At 38.4% G+C, this 18,074-nt stretch overlaps 1 pseudogene; it reads left to right on the forward strand.

Moving 5' to 3' along the window:
• Window positions 1-496: 496 nt before the first annotated feature.
• The window catches only part of LOC121464647, a 90,768-nt pseudogene continuing 73,190 nt past the window's right edge, over window positions 497-18,074 (forward strand).

Below are 18,074 nucleotides of genomic sequence, written 5' to 3' on the forward strand. Positions count from 1 at the left end.
ATACATAATTTTCCCAGTAAAGATAACATCTCATCCTTGAACATAAATTTGATGGCATGCATATGACCTTTCTGGAGAGACACCCTATCTGCCATTCTATCATAACTGTTCAACAGATTATAATTATTATATTCAGCAACACTAATTCTCTGAGGCAATGTCTCAGCACCTTCTGGATTGTTACATTATTGGCCCATTTTTGTAGTTTACCCAGTTATAGTCAATTGGAGCATGTGTAATAACAAATACCAGCCAGCAGGTGTCACCATTGCAACCACGTGGCTGAGAGATGCAAGCAGCAGAAAATCCCTAATTGGACGGCATGCAATAGATACTGGACAATATGATTTCTTTAACAAATTAAGAGTAGCTATTAAAGTGATCAAAGCAATTCAGACATTTGGTGACCAGGATAAAGAAAAAACGCAGAGCCTTCCATCAGTGTGAATCACAGACTGTGTGCACTTTGGGGATCACTGGATGGAGAGGCAGTGACATGAGGAGAGCCACACTGCATTCCCGGGACACACAGGGCCCATCAGTGTTCGTGAAGCAGGAGCCACCGGCTGGTGACATGGGTGGGGAGAGTCAGTGCCCAATGTACTATGTGGCTGGCAAAATGGGAGTGCCTCAGGGTCCTCAAAATAGAGTTGACCAGTCCCCTCAACCCATGATGGGGCACCAGATGCAACTGAATGTGTAAACAGGGGAAAACACAGAGTCAAATGATCCCAAGCTACTCCAAAAGTTGCTAATATTGTCCTGTACTGCAAGGGGGAAACTCATGGAACAGGAATGGGAAGGCCAACCTCAAGAGGATGTGCAGCATTGGAATGAGAGAGACAGACAGAGAGAGAGAGCGCTGGGTAGGTGAGCAGGCAGTTTTCTCTGAGTACCCAAAAAGTCACGCCACAACCTCGTCCAACCTCTTAAAAATCATTGTCTGAAGGAGGTTCCCTATCAAATAAGTGTCTTGACTGGCCACCAAGTAGGAAATCCAGATCACGATAAAGAACTGAACTTATCATGAAACCATAATACTATTGTTATTCAAAAAAGAAATTTTAGGTAAAATGGTATGACCCTGGCTAGCAGGACTGTTATTTTCCATGTTTTTGATGTACAGCCTGAAAGAGAAGGCTTGAGTAAAACTTGGTGTGCTCTAATACAAATCTCTAGTTTTTGCATAGTTTTTAAAACATGGCCATAAATCTGTTTCCAATTTTTAATATGAACCTTTTTAGATTATTATTGCATCATTTCCACCATCCCCTTCCTACTTCTAAGCCCATGTATGACAGTTATTCCAAAATGGACCTTGACTAGCCAATGAGAAGAAAAAGAGACAGTAGATCGAGTTTTCTAAAGCAGTCCAACATTTTATTGGTGAGTGGCAATGCCAATGCACTTGCATAAGATTGGAAATTCATTATTCACACATTACAAAATGTTATGATCATAGTACAGAAAGGGAGGACAAAAAGAGGTTGAGTGTTTCCCAGTTTTGTGTGACATTAGGATTATTGCAGATAAATAAGTCAATCAAATCAAATTAATGATTTAATCATTACTATGTGATCTATAAATGTCCCACATGGGCATTTATTAGGCTCCACAGACCAGGCTTCTTGATCAGGACACTGGCATGTCACCACTGAAATGTTAGGTCTGCCTCCAGGACAGAAAAGAAATGCTATTCTCTTAGCCAAGGGCCTTTTTCTTTTAAGAGACATTCATTACTACTATTAACTTTTCTCCTTCTAGTCCAGAAGAATCCTATAGGAACAGAGATCAGAGCTCCCAAAACACTTTCAGCTGGGCGGTGGTGGCACATGCCTTTAATCCCAGCACTCAGGAGGCAGAGGCAGGCTGATCTCTGTGAGTTTGAGACCAGCCTGATCTACAAGAGCTAGTTCCAGGACAGGCTCCAAAACCACAGAGAAACCCTGTCTCGAAAAACCAAAATAAATAATAAATAAATAAAATAATATATATATTATATATATATAATATATATATATATATGTATATATATATATACCCAAAACACTTTCAGAATCTTTGGCCTCTCACAAGGATGAAATCACTAAGAGTTGCAGTGACTCTTGACATTTGGTCTGGAAATCAACTGGTTACTTTTCTTTGGAGTGTTTTATCCTAAACAACCTAGTCAATTTCCAGCTCCATTTCTTAGCCTACTTCTCTCTGCATAGGTAACCATAAATGCCATTATCTGCTTAGAGCAATGATTGATCTGGCTTAATCCAGTTGACTTTCAGGTATCTGACGGCATTATTTTTATAAGGCATCAATAGAACTAAAAAGCTGTCTATTAGATGTGTCTTTTGATCTCTAGAGTTGGTCTTCTGAGTGATGAATGGACAATCAGGTTTCACACACTATCATAGCTTTTCATCAGCCAAAAGTCAGCATGATGCCCTTCACATGTGGCTTCTATCTAGGGACAGTAGAGCTATTTAGCATCATGTAATTTAGGAGTTAAAATAATTATGTGCCTGTCTTCCTTGGCTATAGGCAGGTGTTCAGTGAGCAAAAGTCTGACGTCTCACATCTGAGCCACAATTACTTGCAATGAGGAAATTATTAGTGATATTGGTTGTCTAAATAACAGACCATGTACACTTATATCTAATGTCTGTTGAGTGTGATCCCTTGGGCTGTGATCAGTTCTAGTTTTTGATTGAACTTTCCTGCTGAGTGTTGAAGACTATGAAGGTGGCCAAAGTTAGTTTTCTCTTCTGTATTGGCAAAGCCAGTTGAGCAACTAGACCTCATGGGTCACTTGGGCTTGAAAGGAACCTCAGACTTTTCTAGATTTCTCTTGTCAGGTGTCCATCCATATGACAATAACCAAAGGCTTTGTTTTATGAACTGCTACTTCCTCTGAAGTGTTGAGTAAACATTTCCTACAATGACCCTCCTTTCTATATATTGGATAATGTTTCAAGTTCATTCCTTGAGTGGCATCAAGATGTCCTATATGAAAAAGACAACAAGTGATAAATAGTCTCATTTTCATGGACCTCAATGACCTTACGTGGAAAGGGGAGAAATACTTATGTTTTTAATTCCTCCAAATGCAGTAGGATAGGCTCCAAACATTATTATTAAAAACCCAGAATATCTGCTATACACCAGTTTTATACTTTTAACTTCTGTACAATATTTCAAAAGCCAGAAAACCCAGCAAATGTTTGTTTGACATACATTTTATCCAGTCATTGATACAGATGATATCTGACCTTACCAATTTTAATACAATATGTGGCCTCTAAGTCTCACCCTTTATGTACCTTAAATAACTTACCCAGTCCTTCATAACTTGTCAAACCTTTCTGGTCTCTTTATTCTGGTACCATCCAGTCATTATTAATTTAAGAAATTTAAGATCTTTTGCTAAGGCCAATTCTATTTTTAGATTCATCTAACAATTTCTTTTATGTACTAGTTACTTTCTTTATTGAGATACATAGACTTTTGTTTGAGGTAGAAAACATATCTACTTCTCTATTCCTGAAGTATATGTTCTGGCTATTAGTTACACCTATTGACAATAACCTTGAGAGAGCAGAACTCTCTGATCTCAATCTAGGTGGGACCATTGATTGAGGTAGAAACATAATAACTTTGAAGGAACTAGAGGTAAGTTCCAACTCGCTGACCTTCTGTCAACTTGGAAATAGGCTCACATTTTTTGTCCTCCACAATTTCTTCCTGTTAAGTTGGGAGCATAGCCTGGCATTTATCCCAGCCAAACTGGCCTGGGAGATGCATTGCTCTTGACTTCAAATTCCAGCATGTCAGGTCCTGACCCCTCCCTGAGGGGGGCATTTAGGATCACTTCCACGGGGTATTAAGTGGCCACCCAGAGGATAAACAAGTGGTTTTCAAGTCTGCATGGGCTCCCTGCTTTTCTGTGTCCCCGCCATGGGCTTAGCCACCCGAGAGTATCATACTTAATAAAACGATGGGAATTTTGATTTGGTTTTGATTAGATTTCTTGTGCCGGTGGTGCTTCCCTTTTTTTATTATTTTTTTCTTAACACTCTTTTCTTATTAACTTTAATAAAGCCGATACTTCTGCAACAGTACAGATGTTTGCATCTGCCTCATGTGAACACTTTTCCATTTCCCAGACTTACCCATCTTCAGAACATGTATTCCAACTATGCAAGTCCTTGTGTTTGGCGCTTGGGTGGAAAAAGGATTAAACCCATCAGTGACTGCTGACCTTTGTAATCACAGGGTTAAGAGATAAAGCACTGTGCTCTGTGTCTCTGAGCCAAGTTCCTTTCAAGAAGAGTTCATCGGCAATTAGCTAATGGTAAGCAAGAGATAATACTTTGTGCTCTGCCTACTTTTATGTTCATAAATCTCCTAATTAAAGGAGTGGAGGATCACCAGGTTTGGGAATGCCCACTTTGAATTGGTCTATAGTGTGTCTTGTTAGTATTCAGTTGTATCAAAATCTAAATTTGTCTTATCAAACATGTCAAATTCAACAATTCATTGGAAATTTCAAACTTTTCTTAGACAAGTTATAACAATTTTCTAGTCATTAGCATCTTATAGTGAACTAAAACATTAACAGGTCAATACCATAACACAATGAAACAGGACAATATCATAATACAATTTGTCAAATCATGATTGTCTTAAATCCATCCTAAACAAAAGGTTTTTATAAAGGTGAAGGTCCAAATGCAATGCTTCTTTTAAGCATTTGTCACAGTATCTGAGCAGCAGCAAAACCCTTAGGCTACTCTCCTCATACCTGATGAGGGGCTCTCGTCACTACTTGTAATATGTCTTTTTTCCCTCTCAGGTGAAAATTGAGGTCTCAGTTCTCAGTTTCTTTCACCATTTCAACCACAGACTTAATACTTCATTGGCAATCTGAGTTCTTCGTCCAGAAGTAAAAATAGTCAAGTGTTCAGTCTGTGTTTCTGCTCTAGTTCCAAAGTAAACAGGACTCACTACTTCTGGGAGTTTGTGTAGAATTTTATCAAAAATCTAGGAATCACCAGTCATCACCAAGATCTTTCACTTGTCAGACTGCAGCATGGTGTTGTGAGTCAGGAACACTGGTTCCGGTATCCCTTTCCTTGGCCTGCAGCATGGTGATATGAGGAGGTTGTGACCATGGGTTCAGGAATCTCTTTCTGCTTCTCTTGTGAAGTCATCAGAAGGTGCGATATCATCAGTCTGTTACACCTGTGTTGGAGGCATCTAACTAAATATTCTGGAAGCAATCTTGCTTGATACTTATCCTGTGAGAAAACACAGACATACCCTCAACCGCATATTAACACAGGATTTGGTCCCTTTCATAATCCAGTGCAAGAGTTTCTCCACCTTTCTATAGCAAAGGTTGCCTTTGTGCCATCATGCCAAAATCTGCCCACAGCAGACTGCTCATGCACATCCATAACCAAGAGGTTTAGTGTAAAAAGTACAGGATTCAAGGCATTATGTGGCATTTGAGGATATAATTCTTCTGCTTTTATTTCTTCAAGTTGCCCTTTCAAGGAGCCATGGGCATGCTCTGCAATTCCTTATCCTTGAGGATTATAAGAAATACCTGTCTTAAGTTTGATATTCCATTGGGAACAAAATTGCTAAACTGCTTTACTAATATATCCAGACCCATTACCCATCTTTATGATTTGTGGGGTTCCCATACATGAGAAGCCTTTTAAGCATTGAATTATTACATGCTACTGGCTTCTCCAGTTTGTGCAGTGGCCATCAAGAATATGAGTATGTGTCAATTATCACATGCACATTGCTTAATTTTCGAAACTCTGCAATGTTAGTAACAACCATTTGCCATGAATGATTAGGAAGCAGTCCACAGTGATTTACTTCCAGATGAGGTACAGTTAAATACTGTGAGCTCATATCACATTGCTTAATAATTTGGCAAACAGCTTCTCTTGTTAATCTAAATTGTTTTCTTAAATTTATACTGTTTTGATGATGTAGAGCATGTGATTCCTGAGCTAGCTCCACCAGAGATACAGCAATTATTTTTGTAAGATTATCAACTGAAGCAGTACATTCACCTAATGGACCGGGAAGATTTGAATGCATTCTGCTATGACCTTCAAAGCATGGCAATCTATCATTGTTGTATGGCATTTTGAATTTGCTGGACTAGCATCTTAACTTGTTTATTGCTAGCCCCAATATAAGGAACAGTCCCTAGGACCTGGACAGCATTAAATGTATATCAGCAGTCAGTATATAAACACCTTTGTTGCAAAAAGTTGAAACACTACAGACACAGCTAACAGCTCAACTATTTGAGTTGAGGTCAGTTGTGTTTGTTCTACATGTTCTTCACCATTAAGCACAGATGCAGCTCTTTCATTGCAAGAACCATCTGCAAAAATTAGTGTAGCATCCTTTAATGGATCTTTTTACTAAAACTTTAGGGAAAATAAAGGAATGCGATTGAATGAATTGCAGCAATGGATCAACTGGGAAAAGATTATTAATCTGGCTTTCAAACCAAGCAAATATGGTTATCCATTAATCACTATATTGAAATAACCAGTCAATCTGTTGCTTAGCATAAGGAACATTGATCATATCAAGTTCCTTACCAAAATATTTCCCAGATTCCATCCTGCTCTTCTGTGCTGAGCAAGATACTGCTCCGAAATAATGGTTTAATGCCTTAACTGATGAATCAGGTAGGTGCAACCATAGAAACAAACCATTTTGCCAAAGCACTGCTGTAGGGGTAAGTTTTGTAGGCAATATACATATTTGCCATGGCTGATCATAATTAATATAATGTACTTGCTGCTGTTTCTGTATACCTTACTCTACGTGGGAAAGTACCTGTCTGGCAGCTTTTGTAAGTTGTCTAGTGGAATTTGGATCACTGTTCCCTTTAAGAATTTCACTGAGGGGGCTGGAGAGATGGCTCAGCGGTTAAGAGCATTGCCTGCTCTTCCAAAGGTCCTGAGTTCAATTCCCAGCAACCACATGGTGGCTCACAACCATCTGAAATGAGGTCTGGTGCCCTCTTCTGGCCTTCAGGCATACACGCAGAAAGAATACTGTATACATAATAAATAAATAAATTAAAAAAAATTAAAAAAAAAGAATTTCACTGAGTGTTTCAAGATCTCCCATGGAATATTTTAAATAAAGGTTTTATCATTGGATTTTTATTTAAAGTTTGTAAACTATCTTTGTAATCCAAACTGCAAGTCTGCCTTGCTGACAGGCTTAACTTGCTCATTTACATTTTCACAGACACTTGACTAGCCTGAAGCTCTGGTTTCCTGAGACTACTTCTTTGCAAGGCTGTCTGACTTGGAACTGGGAATTGGTCTTGATGTTGGATCATATGGTGGGGCACAAGTCATGCTCCCTCTCCACTGCTTGGCTGTACTGCCTGGATCCTTGGGAACAGGCAGCCGGTCACTCATTGTCTGCTCTGCCTGGGCACAGACTGTGCTTTTTATTGTAGTGCCCTAGTTGCAGGGACCCCAAGAAGATCACAAGAGACACAGACTCACAGAAATGCAAAAGCAAGGTTTAATCCTGTAGTACAAATCATGATAGGGACCTTGTCTAGCACAAGGATGCAGCAGTGGTTGGAAGAGGATCTCATCGTTCTTAGGCAGGGTTTGTAAAGGCAAAAAACTCACAAATCTATTGTTATGGGCATAAGGGGTACAGGTGACTCTCTGATTGGCTCCAGTCTAGGGAACTTCCCACTCTTCTGACAGCCACCTTGGGACCTAGCACAAAATAGAGTTGGTTTTGTCCCTTCATTTATGCTCAGCAGTCCCATTAGAGGCTAATGTTAGAGGCGGACTGACAAATTTACAGGCTCGCAGGTGGCCACCATTACAGTTGCTCTGAGACCTCCATGTGAGAACACAAGTTTAGGCAGGCATAGCCATGCCATTTTAGCTCTAGCTTTCAATATACATCCAAGCGACAGTAAAGATAATGAATCCTATTTCTTTGTTCCATATTTACAAATATTTACAGTTTTACTCCTGATTTTATGCCCTGCCTTTCTTTTTCCTTTTTTATGTCTAGTATTTATTTCTGAGTGCTCAGCCTTTACCTTTCCACTTGTGGTGCAATTTTCTTGTGGGATCCCTCACATACTCCCTTGTACTCCTGGCCACACTTCTGTGCATTTGGGAGTTCACCAATTAGTCCCACTTTCACTTGGGACCATTCTTTTGGGATCAACGGTATTTTAAGCAGTTGGAAATTAAATGCTTAAAATTAAATTCAGTGCTCACAAAAATTGCCTCCTGATATTACCCTTTATGTTTCTCCATTTTATTATTTTCTTTTTTTTTTTGGTTTTTTCGAGACAAGGTTTCTCTGTGGTTTTGGAGCCTGTCCTGGAACTAGCTCTGTAGAACAGGCTGGTCTCGAACTCACAGAGATCCGCCTGCCTCTGCCTCCCAAGTGCTGGGATTACAGGCGTGCGCCACCACCGCCCGGCAATTTTATTATTTTCATTCACATCTTCATATTCTTTTTTTCTTTATTGAAAGACAAAAAAAGAAATTCCCACCTCCTCCCAGCCTCCCATTTCCCTCACCCTCCTCCCACTCTTCTCCTCCTCCCTCCACTCCTCTCCTCCTCCCTCTCCAGTCCAAAGAGCAGTCAGGGTTCCCTGCCCTGTGGAAAGTCCAAGGTCCTCCCCCTTCCATCCAGGTCTAGGAAGGTGAACATCCATACTGGCTAGGCTCCCACAAAGCCAGAACATGAAGTAGGATCAAAACCCAGTGCAATTGTCTTTGGCTTCTCATCAGCCCTCATTGTCCGCCATGCTCAGAGTCTGGTTTTATCCCATGCTTTTTCAGTCCCAGTCCAGCTGGCCTTGGTGAGCTACCATTAGATCAGCCCCACTGTCTCAGTGGGTGGGTGCACCACTCGTGGTCCTGACTTCCTTGCTCATGTTCTCCCCCATTCTGCTCTTCATTGGGACCTTGGGAGCTCAGTCCGATGCTCCAGTGTGGGTCTCTGTCTCTATCTCCATCCATCGCCAGATGAAGGTTCTATGGTGATATGCAAGATATTCATCAGTCTGGCTATAGGATAGGGTCATTTCAGGTTCCCTATCCTCAGCTGCCCAGGGAGATAACTGGGCACATCGCCCTGGGCACGCTATTGAAACCTTCATATTCTTTACTATATTTCTAATCCCCAAGTCCTTTCGCTGGCTAGAGATATTTTTGTTGAGACTTGTCCTTGACACCTATGGAGTGGCAAACAGCAAAGCAGGAGATTTCATAGAAGCTTCTAAATTCAATATACCTCCATTTCTTACCCTTAGTTGTGTGTGTGTGTGTGTGTGTGTGTGTGTGTGTGTGTGTGTGCAAAAGACACCCCTTAGAGGAATCAGTTACCAGATCTCCTATCCAGAGAGAAATCAGCTCTTAGGAAGGAAACTAAGCTTCACCAAACACTACTAGAATTTTCTCATGGTTGAAAACAACTTCATAAATTTTCTGGGACATTAGTTCCAAAAGGAAAATGTGGAATTCATTGTGCATAATTCACAGCTAATCAAGTTTGATCACCTGTGCATCTTATCTTATATGAAAGTCAGGTCAGTCTCTAACAGAAGTCTCTCATTTCAGAACCAGGATCCTGGGGTAGATGTTCTATCCTCAGGGCAGACTGAGGTTGGATCTCTCTAGATGTGCACAGCAGAGGTGTCTAGCTGAGATGATCCAGCCTCACAAACTACTCTAGCCAGGACTTGAGACAAGCCATATTCATTATACTGAGACTGCAAAAAAATGACATAGCTGCCTATCCCATGACTTAGCAATTAAACCATTTTTTTCTTTCAGGATTCCCTAAACATATCATTGCCATCAGACAGCCGGAAATTTAAGAAGAATATGACACCCACATTCCCAAGAGATGGTGTTGTTGATTTTTTGGTTATCCCACAGATTATGTATTTTATAGATATGAGACTGTAAAACGGTAGATTATTGAATCTCCTCTGAAAAAGGGAGGACATAGATATGATAAGTTAAAAGGTCAATTATTGAACCTCATTTAAAAATCAACTATTAGTTTTAAATGTTTTACATTGGACTGGATTTTTCTATTGTATACAAACTTTGTATACTTATAGAAATTTGAGATTAATTTTGTTAAAACATACTGTATGTACGTAATGCCCAGAAATGCAATGTTTCCCTAAAAACCAACAATGAGACTGAGTCCCATATGTAAAAGCAAAGAACCTTTATTTTATGCAAGTTTGCAAACTCAGTCTCTTCACATGTCCAACGTATTGGAATAAATGGAGAGCCCACCTTAGTTAAAGTTGGGTTTTTATAGTAGTAAAGGTGGGAGTGAGGGTTTTCTGAGGTCCAGGACCTCTGATTGGATGACATTTGTCTAGGGGTGTCCTGGTGAGTGTGCTGGCAGGTGATCCTGTCTATAATGGTTGGAACATTAAGCATTTCCTTTGGATGGTTTGTTCTTGGGTGGTACTCAGGCCATTTCAGTTGGTGTTTCTTTCTGCAACCAGGTATTGCTTCAGGGTCAACTACTGAGTGAGATTCAGGCCTCCATTAAACTTATCGATGGCTGAGTCTTACTTGGGCAGGTGATAACGGTTGGAAGTAAAGAACTTCTTTTGGCTTGTCTGTTTCTATTTAGCTTATTCTCGGCTGGCTCCTACACATTTATATTTCAAATTTCGTTCAAGGTATTGTACTTACCAATGGAATGCATCCCTAGTCCTTGAACATTATTATTACCAACTGTTTAAGATAATAAGGAAATGCAGTTTAATAATTAGTCACCTAACATAATTGAACTTGTAGTCACATTAGGTATTTTTTAAGGTCACACAGAGATATAATTTAGATGGACAGGGCATTTTCAAACACTTCAGAGATCTACAGAATATGGTACTTACAATGATTTAATTGCCTAGGTTGTTCTTTTTTTTATGAATATGAAACCTGTCTGCTCCTGTCAGCACCAATGTACTTTATAGAAAATAATGGACAGTGAAGAAACACCACATGGAATATACTCTCTTTGGGTCAAAATGTAAACCTCTGGGCAAGAAAATGTCCTTGTCTCAACTGCTGATAATATACTGTCCTAATTGGACAAGCAGGACACAAAAGAAAATGACTGCCAAGCATGGTCAAGAGAAGGAGAGCCCTTCAGAATATCCTGCTTTACAGAATCATCTGTGGAGGCCTGTAGGCCAAAGATGGATGCCCCAATGTTTCAAAGGAACTTTGGGTGACTGTTCTGGCAGTGAACTGTTTTTGTCATAACTCACATTTTTTGGAAGTCACATCCTTGTACTTTCTGCTTACTCAGTTAATATTATTTCCTTCTTGGTCTCTGAGGGAGTTGAAGATTAGATAGTTATAGCAATAGTTTATATTTGTGATTTTCCTGAGTGTTACTGATTTTTTTGTTTTATATCAGTGTGTTTTTAGCTCAGGCTTGCACCCACATTGTGTACCTGTGGATTGCTTTGAACACAGATAATTCTGCCTCTGTTACCCAGTGCTGGGAAAACACTCTTGCAATTTTTTCCAGGCTAGGCTTTGACTGGACATTGTGAAGGAAAAATAGACCATTTAATGTGAGTCCTCTAATCCGTCTGACTTTTCCTGGGGACTCACTATTGAAGAGGGATATGTGAAAGAATTGAGTCCATTTACCTACTCTGTAGCTATTGAAGGCGGAGTGCAGAAAGGGGAGGGAAGGAAGCAACATGAGAGACTTACAGTCAATGCAGACCAATAGGCAGATCCATGGAAAGTATGTGCTCATCCACATAGAACAACTTATTTTGCAGAGCTGTGGGAACACTTGTCTTGGAAAAGTCACCATCTTATTGTTAAAAACCTTGTTAAGCCAAGATTCTTCCCTTTGAAATGGACCTCATTCCCAGAACACCACAGCAGAGCAACCTCTGCTTGATCAGTGGACTGACCTTGCTCCATTTCCCCATGCTATGAGGCCTTGGAGCAATGGCGTTCACTCTTTGTTCTGCAGGCATACAAGCAGACAGAATATTGTATAATAAATAAATAAATATTTTTTAAAAAAAGAAAAGAAATTTCTATAGAACAGGCACTGAGCAGGAAGGCAACATGCCCTATCTTGGCTAACAAACAAATCTGGGTGTTCTCAGAGGCGTGTATCACAGCAGACATTAGATGAGGACTAAGGGGGAATCAAGGATTCAGAAATGTTTAACAACTTTTCTAAGGCTTGGAATGTCAGAATCTTCCCTGTGGATGCTGGCACTTTCCTAGGTCAGGTCACCTGTTCTGGAGTACTGCTTTGTCAAGTTCTACCTGCCACTTTTTTTTTAAAGGTGTGTACCACCACGGCCCACCTGAGATATTTTATTTGTTTGTTTGTTTGTTTATTATGTCTGTGTGTATCTCTGCTGGCCAGAAGAGGGCACCAGACCTCATTACAGATGGTTGTGAGCCACCATGTGGTTGCTAGGAATTGAAATCAGCACCTTCGGAAGGGCAGGCAATGCTCTTAACCACTGAGCCATCTCTCCAGCCCCCTACCTGCCACTTTTTGTGATCTTGATATGCATATTATTAATCTCCTTGCCTAGGGATTTTTCCAACCATGTTGTAAAAACTAGAATTCTCATGGAGATCTGCCCTTACTCTTACTCTTCTTCTTCACCTCCACTAATTCTAGTACTTGCCCTTACTCTCCTTTCTTCTCCTTATTCTTCCTCTCCTCCATGCCCCCTTCACTTCATTTTTACTCTAGCATGAAAAATAAAGAAGATGCCGAGGTAATATACTTGAGTTAAATGTTTTACCCTGAGATCCTTGCTTGCCTTATATATCCAGTTCTGAAACCTGAGGGGTTACTTGGGCTGGTATTCAAGGCTTCCAATAAAAATTAGTAGTATAGAGTTTTGAATTCAGTTTTAGATGATTGATAAATGGCATGACTGGCCATTTCTTGGGCTTCACAGACAAAAGCAATTTAAAATCTGGATAAATAACTGACTTTATCATGAAGCCCAATTGCTGTCATTTTACTACTTCAACCAAAATACAAGATGTCTGTAAACTGTAATGACATTGCCTAAAGGACTATTGTCACTATTTACTCAGGAGATCTTGTCTATTTCTCCTTTCCAGGTGGATCCATATATGTTTCTGTTAGGTTCTTTTTGTTACCTAGCTTCTCTGTGGTTGTGACCTATAGACTGGTTTTCTTATGCTTTAAAAGTAGTATCTCCTTTTGAGTGAGAAATACTGTTTTCTTGATTTTGAGTCTGAGTTTCCGGAAACAGGATGGGATTTTCTAGTACCATCAATTTCCATTGCAAGATGTCATATTTTTAACAGTGAGTAGTACTCCATTGTGTGAATGTACCACATTTTCTTTATCCATTCTTTGGTTGAGGGGCATCTATATTTCCAGGTTCTGGCAATATCAAATAATGCTGGTATGGACATAGTTGAGCAAAGGCCCTTGTGGTATGATTGACATCCTTTGGTACATGGCAAAGTGTGGTGTTGTTGGTTCTTGACTTAGGACAATTCACAATTTTCTGAAAAACTGAAATACTGATTTCCAACATGGTTGTACAAGTTTGAAGGGCCAAGTCAAGTCAATATCAAGATTGTTATAAGAGCCTTCACATTAAACACTTTAGGAACTCTTGCAGCCTGTGACAAGCATTGAATTAGACTAAATACTTTTTTCCCCCTTGGGATAACTATGAATATTTATGGATCAGGGTCAGAATGTAGTTGGTTGAAGGAAAAAGTCCCAGATTAGAAGAAGTGGTTGAACACTTGTCTCTCTGGGGTGCTCCTCTTTGTTGTATTTGTAGAACATTTAGTAGGTGAAATCTTTTGGATGAAATTCCTATATTGGGGATTGGATTTACATGTTCATAGCCTCAACCCATTTCTGGTTATGTGTGTCCTACTGTTATGACTTCACCGCCATTATAGAGAGTATCACTAAATGACAAAACATGCATTTGAAACAATTGTTATTTACTCTTAATCCTTTGCTATCCTGATGTCTATTTTAATATTTTGTTTTTATTTTTGTTTTTGAAAGACAATGTTTTTCTGTGTAGCTCTGGGTCCTCATTGTGGCTCCTTAGACCACGCTCTCCTCAACTCAAAAATACAAATGATCCTGGCTTCTGCACAGAGGGATTAATGGCGAAGCAACATTCTTGTTATATTTGTGTATTTTTTAATTGTCTGATGATCCTGGAATGTAGGTTTTTGTACATTTCAAGGATAAGTTTCTATGCTGAACTTCACCTACATCTTGAAATTTGAAGTTTGGTGGAAGGTATCATTCTTTTTCCCAGAAGAATAATATCATGACATTAATACCTCTGCCTCCTGAACCATTGCACTGCAGGTGTGTGACTTTCTACTTGCCTCTAATTTTTTTGTTTTGAATGCTTTCAATGAATATAAGGTTGTATGTATATATATATACATATATATGTATATATATATGTATATATACACACAAGAGTATGTACCACACATATGCCTGTTCCTCAAGGTAGTCCCAATAGGCCTCAGCACTTATGAAGTTGAAATAACGGATAATTAGAAGCCCCTTTAGTACTGGCAATTGTGCCCAGTTGTCTGCAAGGACAGTAAGGTCACTTAATTGCTGACCCATCTCCCTTACTCTAGGTTATTTATGATCATCATTTGTAGGGCTGATGTTTTCTTTGGTCCATTTGTAACGGTTAAACATGCATTCCCTTTTATTAAGATCTTATTATGAACCGGGCAGTGGTGGCGTACGCCTTTAATCCCAGCACTTGGGAGGCAGAGGCAGGCGGATCTCTGTGAGTTCGAGACCAGCCTGGTCTACAAGAGCTAGTTCCAGGACAGGCTCCAAAACCACAGAGAAACCCTGACTCGAAAAACCAAAAAAAAAAAAAAAAAAAAAAAAGATCTTATTATGAAACAGTTTAAACTGGGCCACCGCAGGCTCTGAAAGATAAATGTAGAACTAAAATAAATACAAAACTTTTTTTTTTCATTTAGTTTATTTTATTCATTTGTGCTTTACACAATGAGACAATAGTAAACATTCTTGACCTTGTTGCATTATGCAGCATATAAGAAGGTGTCAGGAAAAAAAAACATTTTTACATATGTAATTCAGTGATGTGAAACATGCTTATTGCCTTACCAGCTTTTTAATACAAAACTTTTTGTAAGAACTGCAGTCAAACTTCTGATTTCTTTTTATGTTTTTTTATTTAAATGATTATGAATGGATACTGGGTTTTATTACTTTGTAACTCTGGCTTACCTGTAACTCATTGCATAGGTTTTGACTGACATCCAACTCAATTTATTTCATCTGTTTTTATATTGCTCACTGGGTATAAAGTCACAAGTGAATATACCCAAATTGCGATCCTTTTTCTATATATTCATTGTTCTTACTAGTTCTGTAGTGTTTTCTCAGTAGTGTTGATCTGCTTGCTTGTCTGTCTCTGTATGTCTGGTCATTGCCATTTCTTTCTCAAGGCTGTATCCTATTTAAAGGGCCAACGAGTGGCACATATGAACCTCGTCCTCAGTTTCCTTCTAAAGTGAGTGGTGATTATATTATAATGTAATGTCATGGAAGAAGTGTGTGAAGCAGTAGCATTATACAAATATATCATTGTAAAATAAGTATCCAATGTCAGGATCACACTTTGTTTTACTGTTGGTTGGATTCTTCTAGAATTCAGTGACCTTTGAGGATGTGCACATTGACTTCACTGAGGATGAGTGGATTTTGCTGAATCCTTCCCAGAAGAGACTCTACAAAGATGTGATGCTGGAGACTTACAGGAACCTCACCGCTACTGGTAAGATTGTGAACTTTCCTTCATGTTTTAAAATAAGGGGACAAATGTGTATTATTTATTGATACTTTTGTGTATTTGTGTTTGATCAACAGTAAGGATGAGCTAAATAACTAAGGCATATTCACTTAAGATATTTAATTTTCTACAGTATCCATTAATATATTATCTACTTTCTGTTACTATATTTTAGGGTACAGTTGGAAAGACCATAATTTTGAAGAGCATTGTCAAAATGCTAGAAAACATGAAAGGTAAATTTTATTTAGAATTTGGTATAAATTTGTCTTTGAAGAAATTTTAATTTGTCCTGGAAGATTTAAAAAATAGTATAAATATGTACAGCTAAAAGAATATTTATGATTATTAATTTCTAATAAAATCATATGTCTCAATATGAGGTAACTGGCCTGTGTTTCCAAGACATTCCTCTAAAAACAGAAGAGAAGAATATTGCAGAAGGAACACACATATAAACATTGAATAGGTAATAAGTATATGTTTAAAACTGTCCAAAAATAAATAGTCTGTAGTAAAGCCAGTGTTACTCATGTACTTGTGACTTTGTCAAACTTATTGAAAGAGTTAGTTTATGAGAGTCAAAAAGGCTCTTGTGGAGAAACCTTCATTCCTACACCAAATGTCTATGAGGGACAGAAAGTCAAACTGTGTGAATTTAATGGACAACCATTTATTTCTTTTTCCTTTATTAAGAAAATCTTACGTCACAAGTGAGCTTCCCAAAATGGAAAGATGGACTGTATCTCTTTCAGAATAATGAGAAGATATGAAAAATATTTAGTATTTCAACAGTGGATAGATTTGTTGAATGTGCTATAAGATTATAATTAATTGGTTTTCAAACTTCCTTGGGAAGACATCAGCAAACTCACACTGAAGATAAGGCCTATGAGTGTTGGACTGTGTACTTACTTTTGTTTGTCCTAGTATACTTTCTTGTGGTAGCTATTGTACCTCAGGAAAACATAAGAATGCAAAATGAATGTAAGGTTATTTAAAACTGAGTTCCTTTCAAATATAGAAAAAAAATTAATAGAAAATGATGCTATAAATGTGGGTCATTTAAAAAATAGCCTTATTATGAAAGGTTATTCAAGGGCACAAAACATCCCATACTAAAAGAACACCACGAATGTGAAATTTAAAATCTGATTCCTTTTTACACTTAAACAAAATTATAAAATTAATTCAGACAGATATTAAGATTCATCAGTGTAATATACATGACAAAACTTTTACATGTGTCAATTATCTTTGCAGGGATGAAAGAAACCATGATGGAGAGAAGGCCCCTGAATATACTCAGTGTGTCAAACCCCTTGCATGTTACAATCATCTTCAAAGGCATGAACAAATTTATTCTGCAGAGAAGCCATATGATGGTATTGAATATGATGAAGGCTTTGCAGGTACCAGTTCTCTCCAAATACTTAAAAGAACACATGCTGGAGAGAATTCCTATGGATGCAATCAATGTGGTAAAGACTTTTCATATGTCAGAAGTCTCCAAGTTCGCAAAAGAGCACATACTGGGGAGAAAAGCAATGAATGTAACCAATGTGATAAAGTGTTTTCAAAATGCTTTAAATTCCAAATATATGAAAGAACACATAGTAAAGAGAAACCTTATGAATGTAATGAATGTGGTAAAGTATTTGCATTTCAACATAATCTCAAAATTCATAAAAGAACACATACTGGAGAGAAACCCTACACATGTAATCAATGTAATAAAGCTTTTGTGTGTAATAGTGAGCTTAACAGACATAAAAGAACACATACTCTAGAGAAACCTTATAAATGTAATCAATGTGATAAAGCTTTTGTGAGTCATACTTACCTTCACAGACATAATAGAACACATACTGGAGAGAAACCCTATGAATGTAATCAATGTGGTAAAGCCTTTTCACAACACAGTAATCTCCAACTTCACAAAAGAACATACTGGAAAGAAGCCATATGAATGTAATCAATGTGGTAAAGCCTTTTCACAACACAGTAATCTAAAATCACATAAAAGAATACATTCTGGAGAAAAACCTTATAAATGTAATCAATGTAGTAAAGCCTTTGCAAGTAATAGAAGTGTACAAATCCATCAAAAAATACATGCTGTATAGAAGCCCTATAATTTTAGCCAATG

The sequence above is a fragment of the Microtus oregoni genome, unplaced genomic scaffold, assembly GCF_018167655.1.
Source record: "Microtus oregoni isolate MIOR12 unplaced genomic scaffold, Mior012 000029F_ref0000214, whole genome shotgun sequence".
Classification (NCBI taxonomy): domain Eukaryota; kingdom Metazoa; phylum Chordata; class Mammalia; order Rodentia; family Cricetidae; genus Microtus; species Microtus oregoni.